Source organism: Salvia hispanica, chromosome 5 (assembly GCF_029641045.1).
Source record: "Salvia hispanica isolate PSC_SH4W2 chromosome 5, Shi_PSC_v1, whole genome shotgun sequence".
Classification (NCBI taxonomy): Eukaryota; Viridiplantae; Streptophyta; class Magnoliopsida; order Lamiales; family Lamiaceae; genus Salvia; species Salvia hispanica.
The window spans coordinates 37,494,043-37,519,864 of NC_142696.1; the positions used below are offsets into that span (position 1 = coordinate 37,494,043).

The 25,822-nt window shown below is 37.9% G+C and overlaps 1 non-coding gene and 3 pseudogenes across 1 annotated transcript; 2 read left to right on the forward strand and 2 right to left on the reverse strand.

Annotated features, from left to right (window-relative positions):
* Positions 1-130: 130 nt before the first annotated feature.
* LOC148926774 (uncharacterized) lies at positions 131-24,143 on the reverse strand (annotated as a pseudogene).
* Positions 7,863-7,969, reverse strand: LOC148926775 (small nucleolar RNA R71). Its single transcript, XR_016131896.1, has one exon. It is a non-coding gene; the product is annotated as a small nucleolar RNA R71 (small nucleolar RNA).
* Positions 20,776-21,576, forward strand: LOC125191178 (dirigent protein 21 pseudogene; annotated as a pseudogene).
* LOC125190726 (dirigent protein 21 pseudogene) lies at positions 24,140-24,997 on the forward strand (annotated as a pseudogene).
* Positions 24,998-25,822: the final 825 nt, after the last annotated feature.

Sequence of the window (25,822 nt, forward strand, 5' to 3'; positions counted from 1 at the left end):
ATGCTAAAATTCTGAGAGAAGATTGTTATTGTGGATACACAAAATCATAAAAGACGAACTATATTTCTGAATCTCATCAAGTTATAACCTATGAAAATATTTTTTACCTTCACTAGTCAACCTTCGTCCTTTAGAAGCCATAACTGCATACATTAAAGGAAAATTTTAGCTAAAACAGCCTGATTACTAGTTAGTAAAACGAGCTATACTTTGTCCATTGTGCATAAATAAGTTATGAAACTTGGATAAAGTGAATTAAGGTTTAGATAATATAAGTATACAAGTATAAGAAGGAAATTAGCATAATTCAATAGCTCCTAGTTTCGAGAATTCTAAAACTACACAAGTGCTTAATTAGAGGTTTATGTAAAACTATTGTCTTTTAATCAAATACTTGGTGGGGAATGGGGATGCAACAAATCTTACAATCAAATACGCAAATTCAACAAGCATGTAAAAAAAATTCCGAATTCCATACAGATTACTCACCTTATAACAGAGTTGGAGTTTATAGATCTCAAATAATATGGAACGACAATAGCTCTTTTTCTTCTCTTTTGGAAATACCTGTAGATTACAAGGTTAATTGAGGGAGATAATTATGAACTTAGGCTTAGTTGTGGAAGTGGTGGACGGTTTTAGCTTTTAATAATTCTAAATTTGGCGCTTTAAAGTTGCCGCTTAATTCTTAAACTCTTCTTAAACTGTGCCTATCATATTATATACATGTTGTCAAATAAAATAATAATATAAGTATTCAATAAAATTGTTACTAATTCTAAGAAACATAAGTATGCGTATCAAATTATAATTATATACTCCTATAAGTAATTAATTATAAATAAGATTTATTTTTAATCCAATTCACCATTATATCAATATTAAGATTAGTTATTACTGGAAGTGCAATATTTTTTAAAATAGAGAGTATCAATAATCAAAAATATAAAATTAGAATATTTAATACTACCAATAAGTTACAAGTCGATTTGCAAATATATTTGTATTTATAGGAACGTGATCAAATGCAAACTCTAAATATTGTATAAACTCTAAACTATGATTTGAACGGTTAGAAAATATCAACAGATGATTAAATAATAGCAATAAAAAATGTCAACACAATGTTAACGGTTAATGCTCTGTTGAAATTGTGTTGATGTTGTATTGACATTGTGCTGACATCAAAATCTTAAAATTTTACACTGTGTTGACATTGTATTGATATATATTGTGTTGAAAAGTTTGGAGCTTGTACAATATATGAGTTTCCATTTTATCACTACCCTATATTTATATTTATATTTGATAAGATTAATTACTCCCTCCGCCCCCAAAGAATATGCACTTTGGGGACGGCACCCAAAGAATATGCACTTTTGGAACGGCACGGGTTTTAATTCAAAATTGGTAAAGTAAGAGAGAGGTAGAGAGAAAAGTAATTAAAGTATTGTTAGTAGGGAATGAGTTCCATTTCATAAGGCATATTCTCGTGGGACGGAGTAAAAAAAAAAGAATGCATATTCTTGTGGAACGGATGGAGTATTATTTAGGATTTAGAATAAAAGCTCTTAGCAACTATTAGAAAAACTCATTTCATATTTATCGTTTCTCCCCCATTTCATATTTCCCCCAAAAAACTTTACTCATATGTTCCATTAGAAATAAAACCTTTTTTCTTTTTATGTTGTCTCACTAAAAGTGAAACGTTTCCAAAAATAGAAAAGCACCATATCTACTTTTTCTCCTTCTTACTTTATTCTCTCTACATCCACCTCACAAAACAACACTACATAAGATCTTGTGCTGAAAATTAAACGTTTCATATTTATTGCTATAGAAGGAGTATTTATATAAGTATAGTTATATTAGTTCAAAATGAGCCTTTTCCTTTCAACTAATTATTATTTAAAAATCATGTAAATTCAATTTATTTTGTCAATTGAGAAAAAACTAAAATGAAAGAATATGAAAAATAGGTAGAAATACTCGTGAAGCCAATAAAATTTTGTGCAAGGCAAATTGAACTCTTTGCAAGGCAAACCTAAAACCATTTACAATATACTTTTTATATTTCAATCCAATGAAATTGGGCCGACGAGAAAGTAATTTCAAGTCTTCTAGTGTTGGATTTTCCCCATGGATTGTTAACCTTTCAACCTATTGAAGAAGTAAAATTAATAACAAGAAACACTATATTCACCATTACTATTGTTTTGGGCATCTATATGACTTACATGCTGAGCAAACCAATCAGCAAAGGTCTCACTGTGGATGCGTTCCAGTTGATGGAGTCCAACATGAGGATTAGATTGTTCAACTATTGCCCGATGTTTCCTGAAATTGTACATTAAACCTTTTCAAAACAAAAAAGTACAAATATTACAATAAATAAAACCAGATCAGATAACATACTCAATATATGATCTAACAGCCTCGGAATTAAACAATACATATTGATGTGCTTTCGTCAATGTTGTGACATCTAATCTCATAGCATCTCCTTTTCCAAGAGAACGACCTGTAATGGTAAATACATCTACTCCATTTCTTGCATTATCATTCACAGTTTCGTTCCTCAATGATCGGTTAAACTTCGATTCAACATAGTCAGCTAAATACAATGAGCAAAATGTCAAACATTCTTCTGCTAGATATCCCTTAGCGATCGAACCTTCAGGTTTGCTCCTATTCCGCACATAGGATTTCAATGTGCCTAAATATCTATTTATGAAAAAAAAACAATATGTATTAGAATTTTCAAATAATTAAAATAGTTTATCATGAAAAAATCTCATTAACTATATAAAGTTTCATAAAAATACCTCTCTATTTGATACATCCAACGATAGTGAACGGGCCCACATAACCTCACTTATGTAGCCAAATGAATAGTCAAGTGCACCATTACATCGAAGAATGATGGTGGAAATATCTTCTCCAATTGACAAAGTACCACAACAATATCTTTCTCCAAACGAATGACGTCAATGGGACAAATTACTTTAGAATAAAGTTCTCTAAAGTACTGACTAAGCTTAATTAAATGTGCGCATACTGTCTTGGAGAGTGTGTTTCGCAAGGCTATAGGTAGCAATTGTTGCATCATTACATGATAGTCATGACTTTTAAAGCCTAGCAATTTTGGTGGTTTTAGATGAATACACCTTGAGATGTTTGATGCATAACCATCGGGAACTTTTAAATTTTTCAAAACTTGACAAAACGTAGTTTTCTCCGTTCTGCTCATTGTAAAAGCTGCTGTAGGTAAATAAAATTTTCCAGAACCCTTTGGAATCGGATGAAGTTCAGGCCTAATTCCCATTTGTTCCATGTCTTGCCGTGATTTAAAATTATCTTTAGACTTACCGTCTAAATCTAACAATGTGCCACATATACTCTCACAAACATTTTTCTCTGTGTGCATGACATCAAGATTGTGGCGGACAACATTATCTTTCCAGTATGGTATCTCAAAAAATATACTCTTTTTTTTCCAACCGAAAAGCTTTTGGTTACCTTTAACTTGCTTACCAAATTTAATTGTGAAGTCCTTCAGCTCATCCATCACCATGTTACCAGATTGTTGTTACGGTGCTTCTCTATACTCAACTGTGCCATCAAAGTGTCATTTATTCTTCCGAAACTCATGTTCTTTGGGCAGAAATCTGATGCCCCATGTAGCAATACTTCCCGCCGTGTTTCAATCTAAGAGAGTGTGTTTCTTTATTACAAACCGGGCATGCAAATTCACCTTGGGTACTCCATCCAGATAAATACGCATATCCTGGAAAGTCACTGATTGTCCATAGTAATGAAGCACGTAACTGAAAATTTTGCTTTGTTGACGCATCATACGTTTCAATTCCTACTTCCCACAAATCCTTTAGATCGGCAATTAGTGGTTGCAAATAAATATCAATATTATTTCCCGGGGCTAACGGACCAGGAATCAATAGAGATAACATCAAATAAGGCTCTTTCATGCACATCCACGGAGGAAGGTGATAAGTCGTATTCTAAGCCTTGGTTACTGGTCAGTATGTCGTGAAATGCATGTATTATCTGCAAAACAGTTGCTCAAGTTTGCAGGATTAAAGGATCCAAGTCAGTAGGAGACGATTCAGATGATGCAAGTGAAAAGGGTGCCAGAAGGGTGCAATACTGACCAGGGTGCATGCCAGAAAAAAAGGCTCGAGATGGAGAAGAAGGATAGCTGGGATGATCATTAACAAGGGCAGAAAAGTTAAAACGTGAAGGAAGTCTACCCTAAAAGCAAGGGCAAGCCTCCCTATAAAAGAAGCCACTTGGAGAGAGAGAAAAGAGTTGGTTCCTTAGAGTTCGGTTAGGAGTTCTAAGTTCTCGGTTCTCAAACACACTTAGTAGAATTTTCTCTAGAAGATCAGTCCTTCAGCATTGTCTAATCTCTCGTTCATCGCCACAGCTATGGTCACTTGACGTCCAAGAGTCCGCCGGAGAAGTCATCAATCCACCATTCCAGCCAGTTTGCTGTAGTAGTATAGTAGTATCATCGCCCGGAGTGGCAAAACAATCGTTATTTTGCTTTCTAGTTTAATCTTTACCTGTTTTCATCGTTGGATTTGTCGCAAACATTTATCTTTGTTGCCTTTTGAAGTACCTTGTGAAGATCCAAACGTTTAAGCTATGAAGTTTCTATTTCGTATGTCGCTTTGGTTCGAGTTTGCTTCATTCTGCCTAGGAAAGTTAGATCTAGTCGTTGCTTTTAATTTCTAAGTGTTTTTCTTATCTGGAGTTGTGGATCTGAAGTTGTAGTCATGTTTTCACTCTAATTTTCGTGCATGAGTTTTCTGTTCTGCGCTGTGATCACCACCTTGCATGTTAGTCAATAGAAGTAAAGCTGCAGTTTCATCGTTCATTTTAAGTTTGAGCATTTTAATCAATGGATCTTGAGTTTGAAGTTATGAATCTGAGTTTAGTTATGGTGTTTGTGTTCATATGATTTTTGTTAATACTTGGTGAAGAAGAAAACGTCAAAATCAACTTTAGTTTGGACCACTTTACTTTTAAGTTACTTTTGCTTTTGTTCCCTACTTTTCAGTTGTACTGTCCAGACCTGTCAGAGAGCCACCCAGCCACCAGATATACCTTCTTGTCTAAATTTCCTCTTTTAGTAACTATCTACTTTTCATATGCCTCTGAGACACCTTGTCCCCTATTTTCACGAACACCACCACATGCCTGTTATTTTCACGCCTACTAGTCAGTAGAGTACCACCTTTATTTCTTGCCTAGGTAAAATCTCAACCCAAGCGTGGTAGCTAACCAAAAACACCCAGAAAAGTCACCGCAGTTATCCGAACGTGTCCACTATACTAATCAGTAGAAGTGGGTTGAGGAAACTTGTTTGAAGCCAGGTCCCGGTTGTCGTACCAACGACTCAGCTGGGTCGGGAATCCCTTCCTGGTCAGTTAGATACATTCCAAATTACAACCGAAATCAAACCTGCAGGCCCTTCAGAAGGTTATAGGGAAATAAGATGACAGGCCATGTGTTGTGCGACACACTCATATTTTTGAAGGGATTAATTCCATCTGCCGCCAATCCCAATCGAACATTGCGAGATTCGCTAGCAAAATTAGGATGTAAGGTATCAAATGTGTTCCATGCTGGGGGAATCGGCAGGGTGTCTCATATACCCATCCTTCGTACGATTTTCAGCATGCCATCTCATGTGGGATGCTGATACGCCCGGATTTTGCACTGTTTTAAGGCCATTATTTGGTCCGTTTTTGTCATCAAAATCACTCTACATGTCCATTATTTGCATATTCTATACATTTTGGTATTTTGACGTGTTTTGTGAGAAATGTGCATATTTGAGCCAAAAAGGGGAGTAAAAACGCATAGTCTGGAAATCTGGAGTCAGACGGCGACCAGCGACCGCCGCGAAGTTGTACGGCGACCGCCGGCGCCCGGCGGTCAAAGCTATGTGGCGGCCCGCCTCGGAAATTTACGCTAGGAGAAGAGTCTCGCCCGGCGACCGCCGGAGGACATGTGGCGCTCCGCCACCGAAGGGTCAGAGTCTCTGGACTCCAACGCGGCGACCGCCGGCCAAGGTGCGGCGGCCCGCCGGAGAAAGGCGGCGAATCCGACCAGCCCTAGATTTGCTCCAAGATTTACCAAATTTTGAAGATCTTTTCCTTCTATGATGAGGAATAATCTTCCCCTATAAATAGGACCTCAAGCTTTATCAAGAAGAGAGTTTTTTTTCCGACACACAACAAGAACACATTCATAGAGATCAAAAGCTAGAGTACTTCAATTGTGCAAGGAGTTGAAGAAGGATTTCAAGAACATCAAGAACGACAAGGATTCAACCTACGGGTTTTATTTGCTTTAGTTTTATGTTCAAATTGCTTTCCATTCAATCTATGTTTTTAGTTTATTCAGTCATGTGTAACTAAACTCATAGGATTCTAGGGATGTGTTAGTAGCATCTTTGGTTATACAATTCCGTTTTCTATTTAATATCCGTTTTGTTTTTACTTTGTTTCTTCCCTAAGTTAATCATGATGCTTCATAATTGAGTGACACAATTATGTATGATTCAATACAACTTGCTTCATAACTGTGACAGAGTTCTAGCGAGTTAGATCCACTTAGTAGACACTACAGTTAGCTTCCTTTAATACGGCACTGTTAATTGAGAGTGAGGACTTTTCAAGGGTCTTAGGAGCTTTTTGGAGTTACGTGTTAGGATTGACAACCCTAATGTTAGTAATCAACGTTTGTATCGCATGAGCATAAACTAGGTGACTCGTCCTTTCAAAGTATTAACTGTGTTAGGGTATTGTAGTTTGTAATTTGTATAACCATTAAAGCGAAAGCACATCCCTGGAATTCCCCTTATCTCTATACTTTTCTCTCCGTGATTTGCTTGTTTTTAGTTGTTTACTGTTTTTAATATTTACTGTTTTCAAAAAGTTTCCAATAATTCTTGCTTCTCCAGATAGTAATTGAGTTCTAGTAGAAGATAGACACTTTGTGTACATCTTCCCCGTGTTCGATACCCGGTACTAACCTTTTGCTATACTATACTTACTCTGTATACTTGCAGGTATTTATAGTGCAAATAAAAAGTGCATCAAGTTTTTGGCGCCGTTGCCGGGGAAGACAATTCACTTTGGAGTGATATCTTCAAACGGATAATTTTACTACTTTGGATTTTAATCGCTTTCATTTTATTTTTATTGCTTTCTGTTTTAATTTTTTTAGTTTAATTTGTTTTTGTTTTCGAGTCTTGCAGGTTTTGTATGTGAACGCGTTCTGGGAAGTACATCTTAGAGCCGCTTGATTTAGAACTTGAAAGAACTCGTAGAATAATAAGAAGTGAAAAAGGATCAGGAACAATGGGTGACCGAACAGATATTGAGAAGCTGCAGGAGATGGTGAAGTTGCTGATGGATGAGAGAGATGCGGAGAGAGCAGCCCGAGAAGCCATGGAAAAGAAGAACAGAGAAACATTACCTGTGATGAACATGTTCAATCATGGGAATATGATCACTTTTCCTAACGGCCCTCGTATTGATGCTAACAATTTTAAGTTACGCATGCCCCTTATCCAAAGGGTCGAGCAAACTCCTTTTGCAGGTAGGGCGACTGAAGATGCTAACCGCCATCTCTCCAAATTCGTGGAAATCGCAAACACTCTGAAATTAAATGGCGTCGACGACGATGCCATACGGGTAAGACTTTTTCCATTCTCATTGATTGATTCTGCTAAAGAGTGGTTTGAGTGTATGCTACCAGAAAAGGTCTCCACATGGAAGGACATCGTAGCTACCTTCCTCGACAAATACTACCCGCCAGGCACTATTTTGAAGCTCAAAAGTGAGATCTTTCAGTTCACACAAGGCCATGACGAGCCCCTCTATGAGGCATTTGCTCGTTTCAAAGCTCTTCTTCGAAAGTGCCCAAACCATGGTTTTTCCATAGACCATCAGGTAGGAATCCTCTATAATGGATTTAACGAGAAAATATGTGCTATGCTTGATTCAGGGGCAAATGGAGGATTTCTAAGAAAGACAGGAGAGGATGCCATGGCGGTGATCGAGGAGTTCGCCACCAATAGTCGGGGGTGGTCGAAAGAAAGGCATGCCACGAGAAGAGTAGCAGCCATAGAAGAGGCCGAAGAAAGTTCTTTTGCTAAGGAGTTAGCAGAACTTAGAGTCAGGATTGATCAAATGGACATCTCGAGGAAGGAAGATCCAATTCCGGCAACTTCCATAGTGGCAGTCAATGCACCCGAAACTGCCATATCAACTGTGGAAGAAATAAACTACGTGCAAGGAGGCGGTCCCAGAAACTACAATAACAATTATCGCCCTAATCAGGGGGGCGGCAATTTCAATAATTATAATGGGAACCGTCCGCACCCAAATCTTTCTTATTCTAACAATAATTACTTGCAACCCCCTGCAGGATTTAATGTTAGCAAAGGAGGAGTGGTTGAGCCGATGAAGAAGGAAGATAAGTATGAACAAGGAATCACGAAGATCTTGGAAGTAATTACGCAAGATAGGAAGATTAATGACACCAAGATCGGAGTGGTCGAAGCAAGGATAAACAACCTCGAGCAAGGAATGAACACAATCTCGGCAGCTGTAACCAATATTACCACTCAAATGGAGCAAATTCAGAAGAAGTTAGATGAGGATAGAGCAAAGGCAGCAACAAGAGTGGATGATATTAACAAGAAGTGGGTGGCAAAGCAGAAATCTGGGGACTGCCCAGTCGCCGGCGGACCGCCGCAGACCACGCAGCGGCCCGCCACTGAGACGGCAGAGACACCAACTAAGCAGGACTGCCCAGTCGCCGGCGGACCGCCGCAGACCACGCAGCGGCCCGCCACTGACAAGGCAGAATCGTCCACTAAGCAGGAGCTTGTGCGGCACAACGGGATTGTACTCCCTTTTCAGCCAAAGAGGAAGTTCAAGCTTGAAGAGCAGTTCAAGCATTTCCTTAACATGTTTTGCAAGGTCCATACTAACATTCCTCTTGTTGAATCGTTGCAGGAGATACCAAAGTATGCAAAGCTACTAAGGGAGGCGGTAATGAGGAAGAAAAAGCCGACTAAAGCCGACCTTAAGTTACCGCATCATTGCAGCGAGATCATCCAAAAGGAACGGGCAGTGAAGCAAAGAGATCCGGGCCAGTTCATCATTAGGTGCCGAATTGGAGAAGGGAAAGTTGACAAAGCACTGTGCGATTTAGGATCGTCCATCAATCTCATGCCACTGAAGTATTACGAAAGGCTCAACATCGGGCCACTCAAATCTTCAGATGTAACACTCAGGTTGGCAGATAACTCGTTTATCAAGACTGTAGGTATGATTGAGGATGTCCTAGTTAAGGTTGATGATTTTATTTTTCCCGCCGACTTTATTGTGCTTGACATGAAAGTAGATAAGAACGTCCCTCTAATCTTAGGGCGAGATTTTCTTGCCACTTGCAAAGCTTTGATTGATGTAGGTCGTGGCGAGATTACAATCAGAGATAATCATAGTCAATCCACCTATAAGATCGAGCGTGAGATGCTAAAATTTGAGGAGGCAAAGCGGGCAAAAATGGAACAACAGTGCAGAGCAGTCATGGCTACCGACTTGACCAAGCCCAAAGATCCCTTTGAAGCGGAGGATCCTTCTACCTCCACTATCTACATTGTCAAAGAGGTAAGACACTCTTCTAAAAAGGGTGATGCTAATTCTTCTACATCTGCTCCACAGAAGAAGAAACAGAAGAGAAATAAAACACCCAAAGAGGACCCCGAGATATACGTCATCAAAACCAAAGAGGGGAAGTACAAGTGGTGGAAGAAGCTAGGGACCAAGTTGCTCCCTATGCCAATTTTCAACACTCGAGTTATTGATCCGCCCAACTAGTGGGCCACTTCAAGTCGAGCTAACGACTTTAACAAAAGCGCTTATTGGGAGGCAACCCAATTTTCACCCAACTTTTTTTTTATATTCTCTTTTTTTTTATGTTATGTTTACAAAAGAAAAAAAAAATTACGGGTGGCGGTCGCCGCACTTAAAGCACGGCGGTCGCCACACGTGTGTTAACATGTGCAGGAAGGATCGGGCTTAGGGCGGGCCAAAGTAACCGCTGCACGGGCCGCGGCGGCCCGCCAGGATTGCTGTTTACGAAGGCCCGTGTGGCGGCCCGCCACGAGAGACGCGGCGGTCGCCACACGCAGTCCAGAGACGGGAGTGAGCCATAAAAGGTATGTTTTCCATTCCTTTTCACATTCCTTCTCAAATTCCTTCCTTGCACACAACCCCCACCTATATAAATCACCAAATTCACACACCCACACTATCATTCTCTCGATTCTCTCAAAGTCTAGAGCTCTTCTTCTACAAATTCTCTCCACAAAAAGGTATGAATCCTAACTCAATTTCTGAGTTTTGCTTTACTTCTTCCATGGATTGTGCTTTATTTTGGGTGAATTGTTCGGTAGAATCTCTTAATTCATGATGGGGGATGATTATGTGTATGAATTTTTGAATTCTATGGTTTAAATTTTGCTTGTTTGGTGATTATTAAGTTGTGAATGATGATTCTCTCTTGGTTTATAATGTTTAAAAGTTGCAATCATGTTCATAGCATTGTGAGGCTATTATTACGTCCATGAATTGCAATATTTGTGATTTTGTAGAGATTGTTGGTTCTTATGGATATTTGGTTGATACGTCTCTGCATGGGGGATGAATTCACGTTGGGGGATGATTTTTTGTGTCCTAATTTTGTTGATTTTGCTTAACATGTTATTATGCTAGAAATTAGGATGCTATTTTACCCAAGCGTGCATATAAGTTCTTATCTCTTGATTTCTACTTGGTTGAATGCAAGTTTGGGGGAACTTTTGATCTCCTACTTGTTGGTACTCTTCTAAGAGTGTAATTTCTTTTGTAGGATAATGGGATCAAAAGGGAAACCAGAGAATGCGAAGAACTATGGCATTAGCCTTGCCACGGAAGAGCAAAAGGCTATGTGGAAGAAAGTGTCGGCCCGAGAGACGGCACCTTCTAGATATCCCCACGATTTCCCTCTCCAAACTTTGGGGATCATGGAGGATTTTTGGAAGTTGTGCGACGTGGGTGATGGGAATGGCCTCGTCTACATGTTCCAAAGGAAGTGGCCATCGTTTCGAAAGTATACTCTCGAGTTCCTAAGCTCGCTAAAGGTTACTAAGGATCGCCGCCAAAATTTTCCACTTAGCATCGATTTCCGCCTAGGGAACCGTTGGCACTCGCTCACCATGGAAGAGCTTAGTGGGATCTTCCATTGCTTCGACCCCAACCCCGAAGAGGACAATGAATATGAATTTTCAGAGGTTTGGGGGGCGATGACAAATGAGCAAGAGCATGCAGCGGGCTATGCCAAGTCTTCATCAATTCGCAACCCCGTCTTGAGGTACCTCCATCGTGCTATGACTCAGCTTATGTTTGCTCGTATCGATGGGGGAAGTGTCTCCAAAACGGAGCTCAACGTGATGTGGTGCCTACTCAGCAAGAAGGGAATCGATTATGGGACCCTCTTTACTTACTATGTGGATAGGATCACGAAGAAAGACGGGGGCGTCATTTGTTGTGGGGGATTGATTACGGCAATTGGCGAACATTTGGGGGTCTCTTTTGCCGGTATGACGGAGGATGGTGGAGAAAAGTTTATCACTTATGAGGTGCTATTTTCGGTGGGGCTTTTGAAGACCGATCAGTGGGGTCAAGGGTATTTTATGCAAGTAGCGGGGGATCACTTTCCCGTTCCACTCCCGCAATTGACCAAAGTCGATGTTTGGGCAAACCAAGCAAATTGGAAGCTCGACACACCCGCCCACCGGAGAGCTATCGAGGCTAACCCCGTCAATGGGGAATTTAGAAAGAGGAACATTCCCTCTCGCATTCCTCAATTTGAGCCCGATGAGGATTCCGCGTTTGATGCCATTGATAACTATGAAGAGGGCGCGGAGCATTCACAAGCTCAAGGGAATGAAGCACCGCCACCACCGCAATCCCAACCACGACGAGAAGAGGAAGAAGAAGAAGAGGAAGTGGAAGGACATCGCCGCCGGACAAGAGCGAACCGCCGCCGCGGGAGGCCAAATCCGGAAGAGGAGTTTCAAGTCAACACCTCCGCCCAATTAGGAGAAATTTTCTCCTACATGCAAAACATGTCCAACGTTTGGGACAATCGATGGGCGGAGCAACAAGCGGAGAATGCCTACAACCGCCAAGGGTGGACGGCTCAAGGCGATTGGCGCACGGCGGAACAAGAATTTTGGGAGCAACAACGTTTGGAAGACGCTCATCGGCGTCAACAATATGAAGAGCTCCGAATGATGACCGCCGAAGCTAGAGAGGAACGAGAGACAATGAGGAGTGATATCACGTACCTCGTTGGAGCTTTCGAGGATCTTAGCGCCCGTTTCCCTCCACCTCCTCAAGATTGAAGAAGTCAAGCTCGATGACTTTAAATGAGCATTTGTACCATGTTTTTGGATGTTTTTGAGACGTTTTATTTCCTTGATTTAACAATTTTTGCTTTATTTTTAAGTATTTTTGGTTTTGGTTTAATTTTGTGCTTTGCAAAAATTTTCGCAGGTTCTGACCTCTCCGTGGCGACCGCCGCAAGCTCTGCGGCGGTCCGCCACCTGAACGCTGGAAAGCTTCTTTGACGTGCGGCGACCGCCGAACAGCTGCGGCGGACCGCCACCTGGGCACATTTTTCCAGCGCGATTTTTCGAAATTCTTCGAAATTTCGCCCCGCTCAACCTCTACGCGAAATTTTTTTCAGGGTACGTTTTTGTTTTCAGTAGTTTACTCACGTCCCTACCGACTCTACAAACTTATTTTACACTTTGTTGTAAATAAGTTTGGGGGGATGAAGTGGTGGACCGTGAGTTTAGGGTTTTCTTTTTGTTTTTTATTTGTTTTTGCTTTAATTTTCCAAAAACCCGTAGGAGATTTTTGTGTTCTAAAAATGTTTTCTTGAATCCATGTCATGAACATAACATGAAGAACTTAGAAACACGCATACTTAGGGACACATTAGACCGAGTTGCCAATGATATTATATTCCATCTATGTTTAAGTGTGGCTTAACGTTTTGATATGATGGTTGGGTGAAAAGGTGCATAATTAGTGAATTGCTTGTTCGCCTTGAATCGTGCTTCTACCTTGTGAGATTTGAGCCTTAAATTCTTTCTTGTGTGATTTATTTGTATGCATGTATATGTTTCTAGAACTTACTCTTAGTCTGCCTAAGTTTACATAGTGTTTAAGCTGATTTAGGAGGATGTTAGGCCGTCTTTTCTTAGCTACTTTTATATCCAAAATTTTCGACCCTCTCAATTTTTTCCTTTGGAGCCAATTTTGAGCCTTTAAGCCTTTTCTTTGGAAGCCAAAATAAATGGGGGGACAATTCCTTGGGTTAGTATAGTTTTTGTTATCTTATTTTGTAAAGGAATTGGAGAGATAAGGAGGAAAGTATAAAAAGTAGTGTGCTTAATATTAAGAAAGTACAAGTTGCGAAATTGAGAAAAATTCCAAATATGTGCTTGATCTTAGAAAAAAAGAGAAAGGATGTGTAAGAAAGAAAAAAGAAAGACAAAGACAAAGAAAAAAAAAAAAAAAAAAGAAGAAAAAAAAATGTGTGAAAGGTTGTGAAAAGAAAATAAAATCAAAGGATTGAAAGTAAGTTGAAGGAGAAAAATAAAGTGTTAGAAGTGCCTTAAGTTTTAGAAAAGTGGAGTCATCCTAACTCTACCTGGGATATTTTTATATTTGAGTCACTTTTTATTCAAATATTCCTCACCTACCAAAGAGCCTACGTTACAACCGAAAAGAAAGACCTTTCGGACTTTTGATGCTTAATCACATTGAGTAGAGGAGGGATTAGACTTTGAGCAAGCCTATGGTAAACTTTGCATGATGCATGATTTGAGTGATTTACACTTTACCTTTATACACTTTGAGAGTGAGAGAAAGAACACTTCCCATCTTTGGAAGTTTGCCACATGTGAGTGCTTGAATTCAAGGTGTTCCACGAGTTAGTAATGAAAGTGCACTATTAAGCCTTGCTTGATTTGATTGTGTTAATCCTTGCTTAATCTATTCTTTCATCTTTTGAGGCAATTATGACGTCTAGTCTTTGTGCATTCCGTGCGTCTATTCTTGTGTCTTTAGTGTTTTGTTCGAGGACAAACAAAAATGTAAGTTTGGGGGAGTTGATACGCCCGGATTTTGCACTGTTTTAAGGCCATTATTTGGTCCGTTTTTGTCATCAAAATCACTCTACATGTCCATTATTTGCATATTCTATACATTTTGGTATTTTGACGTGTTTTGTGAGAAATGTGCATATTTGAGCCGAAAAGGGGAGTAAAAGCGCATAGTCTGGAAATCTGGAGTCAGATGGCGACCAGCGACCGCCGCGAAGTTGTACGGCGACCGCCGGCGCCCGGCGGTCAAAGCTACGTGGCGGCCCGCCTCGGAAATTTACGCTAGGAGAAGAGTCTCGCCCGGCGACCGCCGGAGGACATGTGGCGCTCCGCCACCGAAGGGTCAGAGTCTCTGGACTCCAACGCGGCGACCGCCGGCCAAGGTGCGGCGGCCCGCCAGAGAAAGGCGGCGAATCCGACCAGCCCTAGATTTGCTCCAAGATTTACCAAATTTTGAAGATCTTTTCCTTCTATGATGAGGAATAATCTTCCCCTATAAATAGGACCTCAAGCTTCATCAAGAAGAGAGTTTTTTTTCCGACACACAACAAGAACACATTCATAGAGATCAAAAGCTAGAGTACTTCAATTGTGCAAGGAGTTGAAGAAGGATTTCAAGAACATCAAGAACGACAAGGATTCAACCTACGGGTTTTATTTGCTTTAGTTTTATGTTCAAATTGCTTTCCCTTCAATCTATGTTTTTAGTTTATTCAGTCATGTGTAACTAAACTCATAGGATTCTAGGGATGTGTTAGTAGCAACTTTGGTTATACAATTCCGTTTTCTATTTAATATCCTTTTTGTTTTTACTTTGTTTCTTCCCTAAGTTAATCATGATGCTTCATAATTGTGTGACACAATTATGTATGATTCAATACAACTTGCTTCATAACTGTGACAGAGTTCTAGCGAGTTAGATCCACTTAGTAGACACTACAGTTAGCTTCCTTTAATACGGCACTGTTAATTGAGAGTGAGGACTTTTCAAGGGTCTTAGGAGCTTTTTGGAGTTACGTGTTAGGATTGACAACCCTAATGTTAGTAATCAACGTTTGTATCGCATGAGCATAAACTAGGTGACTCGTCCTTTCAAAGTATTAACTGTGCTAGGGTATTGTAGTTTGGAATTTGTATAACCATTAAAGCGAAAGCACATCCCTGGAATTCCCCTTATCTCTATACTTTTCTCTCCGTGATTTGCTTGTTTTTAGTTGTTTACTGTTTTTAATATTTACTGTTTTCAAAAAGTTTCCAATAATTCTTGCTTCTCCAGATAGTAATTGAGTTCTAGTAGAAGATAGACACTTTGTGTACATCTTCCCCGTGTTCGATACCCGGTACTAACCTTTTGCTATACTATACCTACTCTGTATACTTGCAGGTATTTATAGTGCAAATAAAAAGTGCATCAGATGCCGTCTTTGTAGACATGAACAATCGCTGCAACCTTGGCTTGAGCGGAAAATACCATAATACCTTTTGAGCAATCTTTCTTTTCTCACCCGTCGGATCCTTATCTGAAGTACGCCATCTTGGCTGATGACATGTTTCACATGAAGTTTGTCTTTCATTTTCCCCACAATACAAAGTGCAATCATTTGGACAAGCATGAATTTTTTCATAGCCAAGTCCTAGTTCTTTCATCAGTTTCTCGGCTTCATAGTAGGACTTTGGTAGACCATCCATGGCATCTGGTAAAGCTTCTCTTAATAAGTCTAAAAGCATATCAAATACTTTATTATTCAAGCTCCCAATGCACTTTAAGTGCAGCAAACGGATTATGAATGATAGTTTTGAGAATTTATCACATCCTTCATACAATGGTTGTTGTGAACTGTCAATCAACTCATAAAATTCTTTTGCTTGCCCATTAGCATAATCTACATCCATCTGAGCACCTCATGTATATTCTTCTGCATGTCCATCTTCGTTTGGAACTCCAAATGCATCATGAACTAAACCCCGCATATCATCATCGCCCAAACTATTAGGTAGATTTTCACCACCAGATGAAAGTCTACTAGGTAGTTCTCCATGAGCTATCCATTGGTTGTAGCCAGGAATAAATCCATCTACTGTCAAATGTTCAAATGCATCATCTCTACTCACCATTATACGAATTCTGCAACGTTTGCATGGACATAATATCTGATCATGCATGCTTGCGTTGCGAAAAGCATAGTCCAAAAAGTATTGAAGTCCACTTTGGTATTCCGTTGTTACTCTTGATTTTGACTTCCAACTTCTATCCATTTTATTTCAATAAATTCTGCCAAGCCTATATGTTTAATAAATTAAATATAGACAACTTAGTAAATAAGATAATTGATTATAAAATAAAATACCAAACAAAAATATGTAAACATTTTTAAGATTAGCCGTGTTCAATCAACAACACTTCCACTTGTCTGCATGTTATAACAAAAACACCAAAATAACCAAATTATCATCAGCATTAAGCATAATAGAAATTTGACGGTGTGCAACTTAATTTTGAAACTTATGAAATAAATCTACTAACAAATCAATTCTAAAAGATAAGGGTAGATATTCATTCTTCCTAATCGATATCAAGTAATCAAACTAAACAAAAATGTCAGAATTAAAATCAAACTTTATTGTACATTGATTAACCATTCAACCACATTATCTTTATTTGATTATACAAAGTTGATTGGGATTGAGAAACTCTTATGCAATAAAAATTGATAGAAACAATAATTAATTATCATGGAAATTCTCATAAAAAAAGCTATCGAAACCAAAAATAATTGAGAAGGGGAGATGATGATTTTGCCACTGCTGATTTTGGAAATGATTATATCAATGATCAAAACAATATTGAATTAGACGTTTACACAAACAAAGCACAATATTTCTTAAGCTAAAACCAACAAAACAATTCATACAAAATAAATTTCACATAGAAAAACAGGATAACAAACCGTTAAATTATGGTGCATTAACTATAAGAATTGCATTCAAAAACAAAAACAAAATCCAATACACAAAAGTATATCATGCTCTGATTTTGCCCTAAATTATAAACATCAAACATAAAAAGCGCTCAAATAAAATTGAAAGGGAGATGATGATGGTGATGGTGGTGGTGATGATGATGAGTTCACCTGAGACAGAGAAGATAAAGCACGACAGTGGCGTGGCGGCACGACAACCCTTCGGCCGAGATAGAGCACAAGAAGAGCGAGATTGAATTCTTTCGACTCAATGGGGATATGGAGAATGATAGAGCAGCAGGGGAGAGAAAGACAAGAACGATGGAGTGACGAAGAGCAAGACAAGAACGATGGGGTGACGACTGACGAAGAGAGCTGATTCTGTTAATTTAGGGATTCTGTTTTGACTCGCGTTTTTAATGTAATTTTGACAATTTCCGTGAAGCCAAATATTCAATTAAAATGAAATGGCTTACATTAAAAGGAGTAAAGTGCATATTTAGATTTACACTGATGTCGTGTATAATAATTAATTTCATATCTACTCCATAATTTACGAACGTGCCGTGATTCTGTTAAAAATTTAATCATTACTTTTATTTATTTATAAAATAGAGTACTGTAGTTGTTTGTGATTAATTTTTAACTAATTAAATTTAATTACTTTTTATTGAGAATATGTACAAATCTATTTCTGTTACGTATAATAGGCTTTTTTTTATTGTAACAACATTCTATATAAAATACTCCATAACCTATGCAGTTGATAATTTAAATATATTATATTTATTATCATATAAAAACTAATCAAATTTGACATTTTATGGATAGAAATGTTTCGTTGTGATTATACAAACTCAAATATATTTATAGTAGTTATTTTATTATTTTACAGATATTTGCAAATATACTATTGTATATTAAAATAATACTGTGAGTATTATATTGAAACATTTATATAAACATTCCTTTACTCATTTCATTTTGACAATAAATTAAATTTTATGCATTTACGGGAATAATGATTTTTAAATAATAGAATTAACGTAGCATTAACGTGGCATTTCTTTGATATGGCATTTATTAATCAACGTAGCATTAATAATTAGTTTTGATGCATTTATTAATCAACGCTATGATTTTTAAATAACAGAATTAACGTAGCATTAACGTGGCATTTCTTTGATATGGCATTTTTTGAACATGTAGCATTAGTATTTGATACCAGTGTCATAACATATGAGTGTATAGACAATGAATTTATGCTGGCATCTTCACGGAAGTGTGGCAAACTGAATGTAGTGAAAGACAATTATGTTAGGGAGATTTAATATATAGAACAGAAAAACGGATATTTGAAAGTCGTGATAAATACTTTCAGATCAAATCAATTTCGGTGGTTCTAATAAAGTTATTTGATCGGATAAAATTCAGAGTATGCAGAAAATTCATATGTGTATTCAAGATGATGAACCAGAAGAATTGATCGGATTTTGAAGAAGATGAACCGATGCAGCTGTTGACGAAACAGTGCATCCGTTGGGAATTTAGCTGAAAATAACTGATTTTCAAAAGGTTTCCGAAATTGCAAATTAGTCCTTCGATTTTTAGAAATTACATTTTCGGATGAATTTCTGAAACAGCAACTTCGTTGGAAATAAAAAATTTCCAAGCTGCCAGGGGCTCTGCCCCTTGGACCCCGCTACACGGGGGCGCTGCCCCCGAACCCCCGTTCATCTGTTTAGGGGCTTCGCCCCTAACATCATAATGAATTCAAATAAGCGTGCACTCCGCACCTCCATACTTAAATGATGTATCATTATAACAATACTGATCAATCAAGTTAATCCAATTACACTGAAATATCGAACAAATTATTCTAGTAGTGTCGTCCTCCTTTTCTTAGCCATTTCCCTCCCAACAAGCCCCCAAGAATAGTCTACAAAATTGTCCAAGAGAGTGATGCGGCGGAGATCAGAGCGGCTAACTCAGCTTCACTTATTCTCATACGAAAACTTCCGTGGCGACGCGCCGTCAGCCTTGATGGTAGCGCAGGCCCCCACCACAAACACCTACCTAACCAGGTTGGGTGAGGTGGTGGTGTTAGACGCTCGGCTGATGGCGGGCCCGAACCTGAGCTCGGGGGTGGTGGCGCGAGTTCAGGGGATGTACGCATCAACCTGCTGGCCTCCTTATCTATGTTCAATTTAGTCTTCATCGCGGGGGAGTTCAAGGCGCAGCACACTACTCGTGTTTGGGCGTTATCAGTTCGCGCCGCTGTCGACTATGAGGGAGTTGCGGATCATCGGCGGCACCGGCGATTTCCAGTTTGCGGAGGGGTATGTTCTCATTAGGACATATTTTGGTGATGTGGAAACGGGGATTTATATGGATGAGTATGCGCTCCACTAATCATCCTCATGTATTTGTCTTCATTATTGTTCCACGCTTTCAATGTGAATACAATAAAAATACCTCCTACTCCTTGTTTGTGGTCCTTGGAGAAAATATATTTGATCGTAGCGTTTTTGTTCTAGTACAATTGACAATATTTGACGTATCACAAAATGATACCCCTCAGTCGTACTAAAGATAACTCACTTTCTTTTTCATTTATCCCAACAAAAAATGATATCCTTTCTATTTTAGGAAATAATTAATTTATACTTCCCCCGTTTCCAGAGAATATGCACTTTGAGTTCGACACGGATTTTAATATAAAATTGATAAAATAAGAGAGATATAGAGAGAAAAAGTAATTAAATATTATTAGTGGAGAATGGGTCATACCTTAATGGAGAGAAAAGACTTTCCAAAATTAGAAAGTGTATATTCTTGTTAGACGGACTAAAAAGAAAAGAGTGCATATTCGTGTGAGACGAAAAAAGTATATAGTTAACTACTCCCTCCGTTCCCCAAATTTTATCACATAATCGGACACGGGTTTTAACAATGTAATGAAAAGTGAGTTGAAAAAGATGGCGGTATACGAGTCCTACTTTTAAAGTATTAGTTTTATAATAAAATATGATTGGCAATAAGTTAGTGGAATGTTGGGCTTACTATCAAAAATGATAAAAAAGTGAAATGTGACAAATTTTGTGGGACGGACGAAAATAGAAAAATGTGACAAAATTTCAGGAAGGGGGAGTATCTTTTCTCTCTTTCTTTCTCCTGTTTTAAAACATCTATTATCAATCTATTTTCTCATAATTTGTTTATATTTCTACTTTAAAACGCTGAGCTAACCTTTTCGTTTTTACTTAAACTCCTGAAATAAGTGGGCATAAAATCCATTGGTGTCATTATCTATGTTACTTTATTTGTTTCTTACGCTTTAAAACATCCAACAAGCATTTTTGTCATAATTTGTTCATATTTCATATACTTTAAAACACTCTAACAATCTTTTCCTTTTTACTTAAACTTCATATTTCATATTTTGCTATCAGTGATACAGTATATATCCTTTTTCACCCTGTTTTTAGCCAACTTATAAATACACAATATTCATATTCGTCCAGTATATATATGTAGTACAAATATCACCGATCGTCCGATCCCATACGCCACAACTAAAACAAAAAACAAACTCATCTATTTCTCACAACACATCTGCAGCCATGGCCAAAGCAAAAACGTTCTCTCTCATAATCCTCCTCCTCTCCTTGCTGGCCATTTCCTTCCCAACAAACTCCCAAGAATTCTATAGTACTAAATTGTCCAAGAGAGAGATGAGGAGAGAACAGCTAACTCGCCTCCACTTCTACTTCCACGACGTCCTCTATGGCCGCCACCCGACGGCCGTGGTGGTGGCGCAAGCCGCAACCACGGCCTCCTACCCCTTCAAGTTTGGTGAAACGCTGATCATCGATGATCGGCTGACGGTGGGGCCGAACCTGAGCTCGAGGGTGGTGGGCCGAGCTCAGGGGATGTACGCGTCAACCGATATGGGCGACGCGGGGCTCTTGATGGTGTTCAATTTCTTCTTCACCGAGGGGAGGTTCAACGGGAGCACGTTGACCGTGGTGGGGCGGAACGCGGTGCTCTCAGCCGTGAGGGAGATGCCGATCGTCGGCGGAAGCGGCGTTTTCCGGTTTGCGAGAGGGTACACTCGGACGAGGACACATTTGCTTGATTTGAAAAGGGGATATGCTGTGGAGGAGTATCATGTTTATGTGTTTCACTATTAATCTTCATGTGTACAAACTCTAAACTCATCGAAATAGTGTCAATGCCCTTGTGAACACATTGTAAAATTTTAAGATTTTGATGTCAACACAGCATCGTGCCGTTGATACTGTGTTGTCATTTTCTATTGATGTTATTTTATTATTAGTTGATATTTTTTAATGGTCCAGATTATAATTTAGAGTTTCTAAAATATTTAGAGTTCAAATTTAATTACATTTTATAACATATGTGATAGTATTTTATATGAATATATACAATGAATAATCTCTTTATGGAGTAGTTGGAGAAGTATATTATTGTGAGTGTACATATGTGATATTATTATATATGAATATATATAATGAATAATCTCTTTATGGAGTAGTGGGAGAAATATATTATTGTCAGTGTACATACGTGATAGTATTATATACAAATATATACAATGTATAATCTCTTTATGGAGTAGTGGGAGAAATATATTATTGCTAATGTTGTTGTAACGTTACATTACTTTTTTTAAAATCATACCTTGTCCATGAAATATTTATTAGCATCCATATCATCAAAAACATTTTCATATTCTCAATTCATATATTCTTCGTACTCTCCTTTCTCAAATCCCAAATTACTCAAGAGAGGGTGGCGGAATGTGGCGTGAGAGAGGAGGTGAAGAGGCCGAGAAATGAAAACCGTGAATTTAAAATATAAAATTACGAGATATTCAAATTGCAAGATTGTATTTCGAGAAATGAACCGATTTAGTTTGCAACCCCTTTTTTAATAAATAATAAGGAGATATATATCAAGTTTTTTTTAATAGGGTCCACTTTTGGACTCCACCCAATAACCCAATTAATTAATACGGGGTATAATTAGTTTATAATTTAATAATCTTAAGGCAATCAAATATTTTAGTTAAATTAAACCACGTACTTAAATTTAATTTAAAAGATTAGAATATAACGCACTCCTTTAGACCAATATCTCCCATACTATATAAATTTTCATAATTTTCTGATTTTTTAAATATAAATCATTAATTTTTTTAATTCACGACATTCTTAATTTTGATTGTTTCAGGCGTTACACTTTTAGCACGGTTTACGTTAATTTGAGGAATTACAATCGACTCGTCAACTACAACTGACGCCTCAAATTATGTTGTGGCCACAAACTTATGCAACATGCAATGGATTGACACGGAATAAAGATTAATATGGTGAATTCCAACGTAATTCGAGTAAATAAATTAGGGTTTGTTTTTTATTATGTAATTTTGTATTTTAACTGTATTAATAGTGTATTTCTTTTTGGATGTCGATATACATTTAACATGTCATTTATACTTACTTTTATAATTCTGATCCTCTCGTGTTAATTAACCAAATTTTTATTCTAAAGGGTGTATCCTTATATGTAGAAAAAAAAATTAAGACTGGCCACGATATCCAACTTTTACACTGCAATCTCATTCCTCTTTTACACCACTCAGCCAACTTAAATTGTAACACAATATTCATGTCTGTTCGAGTATACCAAATCCTTGTAAAACAAGATAGTAGTAGTAGTATATAGTTTAAAAATATAACGTTTTCCGCATCAAGCCATGGCCAAATTAAGCACCAATAACGCTCTCACTAAGCCTCCTCCTCTCATTAGTCATTTCCCTCCCGACAAACTAATTCTATACAAATTAAATTATCCAAAACAGAGATGGGGAGAGAGAATCTAACCCACCTTCACAAGAAAATTGAAGTGTATTTTTCAAGAAATTGATGATGATTCCTTTATACTCCATTTGAAATCGAAATTGATGTGTAAATATTACAATTGATGCATCAATGATTTTTTGATTTTTGTGGCCTTATCTTTTGTGTAAGTTTGGGACTTAATTCGTTGGTCCACAAAAAGTATAGCATATCATATTCATATTCTCGTTGTGTTCAAACTGAAACAATTGTTCATGTCCAATTCATATTCGGATCGAGTAGATATATCCTTATTCCTTTACATATTGGGTTATGTTTGAGTTGGATCCAGGAAGACTCAAGTTAAAAATGTGGTCTCAACTTGAAGAAAAGTTTATTAGATTACAAACTCATACGATATCAAATGAATAATTAAAATTAGAAGCCATATATAAGCATCATCCAGCTCCATTTAGCCTCATAAAAATGCATATGTAACATATAATATTTGTAAATTTAAAAGAGATTAGAAAGAAATTTTTTTAAAATAAAAAAATGTCTATTTTTAAGAGAGAAATAAAAAAAAGAATCTATTTTTGAAGAACAGAAATAGAATTGAAAACAATAACAACATTATCTTGCTATATAGTACTCCCTCCGTCCCGGAGTATTAGACTCACTTCTTTTGGGCACATGATTTAAGGAATTGATATTTAAATAGTTAAAGTGGAGAGAGTAAAGTATGAGAGAGGAAAAAAGTAGGAGAGATAAGAGAGAAAAAAGTAGGTGGAGAATAAAATAAAATAGATGTTTTTTGCAAAAATAGGAAATGAGTCTAATATGTTGGGACATACCAAAAAGGAAAGTTGGTCTCATACTTTGGGAGGACGGAGGGAGTAATATATATTGTCCACTAGCAAACCGACTCTAGTGGTAAACTGCTGTATGGGTCCCAATGCAGATTCGTCACGTCACTCCTCCACTATAGTCTGTCTCCCTCTATATAGAAAGTTAAACCATACACAAATTAAAAATATGGAAACAATATAAAACAATGTTGCACCCTCAAACAACTTTGAAAATACAATTCCATGTCTTGGTGTATAGAATTCAAATCTCACCTCAACTAAAACCAAAAATATAAACTCATTTCTCAACACATTTAATTTGCAGCCATGGCCAAAGCACCATTAACGTTCTCTCTCACCATCCTCCTCCTCTCCTTAGCCATTTCCCTCCCATCATTAAACTCCCAAGAATTCGCTACAAAACTCTCCAAGAGAGCGACGTGGATGATCAAGAGAGAGGAACTAACTCACCTCCACTTCTACTTCCACGACGTCATCGGCGGCAGCAAACCGACGTCCGTGGTGGTGGCGCGGGCCGCCACCACGGGCTCCGACCCCAACAGGTTTGGCGAGGTGCTGGTCGTCGACGATCGCCTGACGGTGGGGCCGAACCTGAGCTCGAGGGTGGTGGGCCGAGCTCAGGGGATGTACGCGTTGTCCGATATGGGCGACAAGGGGGATTTGGTGGTGTTCAATTTCGTGTTCGCCGAGGGGAGGTTCAGCGGCAGCACGCTGACCGTGGTGGGCCGGGACGCGGTGCTGTCGGCCGAGAGGGAGGTGCCGGTCATAGGCGGCACCGGTGTTTTCCGGTTTGCGAGGGGGTATGCGAGGACGAGGACACATTTGCTTGATGTGAAAAGGGGATATGTTGTGGAGGAGTATCATGTGTATGTCTTCCACTATTGATTCTCATGCATATAGGATGGGGATTGGATCCTCTGCACCCTGCTGTGCAATTTTTTTTTCCTTTTTACATTTCCTTTTTATACACTCTACAATACTTACTTTAATTTGTAGCGATTTTCGGTAACTTGAATTAATAAAAGTTAGATTAGTATATTATACTACCAATAGTTAATCAGTGATTCTTTAATATGTTTTAATTAGTTTTAATATATCTTGTAACAAAAAAAACAAAAGTTAGTTTAATAGCAATACCTACGAAATTGTACTCTCCTCCGTCCGACAAAAGATGTCAAACTTGTGGGACGATACAAGATTTTAGAAGATTTTGTTTTGTATGTTAAATAAAGAGAGAAAATATAATTTTCATATTCATGTGAGAGAACTTTTTTTCAAAAATGGAAATGTGGCATCTTTTGTAAAATAAATTAAAAAGGAAAGTATGACATCTATTATGGGACGGATGGAGTAGCTTTTTTAGGTTTAACCACATGTATATCGAACCCGCCTTTAGCGGAATCCGACTTATACTATTCGATCGGATTTGCGGATTAAGGCCGAAAATCTCCTAGCGGGTGGTGGGTTTGAACCTGTGATCTTAAGGTCTCCATAGCTCCGTCATGTCAGTGATAATAGTATTTTTATTTTTTTTAATATACCAAAAAACTGATCTGAATTTAAAACTAAAAAACAATTATGGAATTAAGGGATCCAATTCCTTTTATATGATTAATTTATTAAATTTAAATTTCAGATTAGTGTTTCAATATATTAAAAAAAAGTTATTTTGCAAGCTTGCATTTCTCTATTATAAACAAATGTTGTAAAATGGTTGATTAAACTTAAATATTGTAAACATATGGAGTATAATAAAGAGAAGTATCAATAAACAGAAATATAAAAAGGAAGAAAAAAGAATGCAGCCTATTTGATTAATTCTAGTTACTATTAGTATATTAAATTACTGTATATAGAAAGGAAATG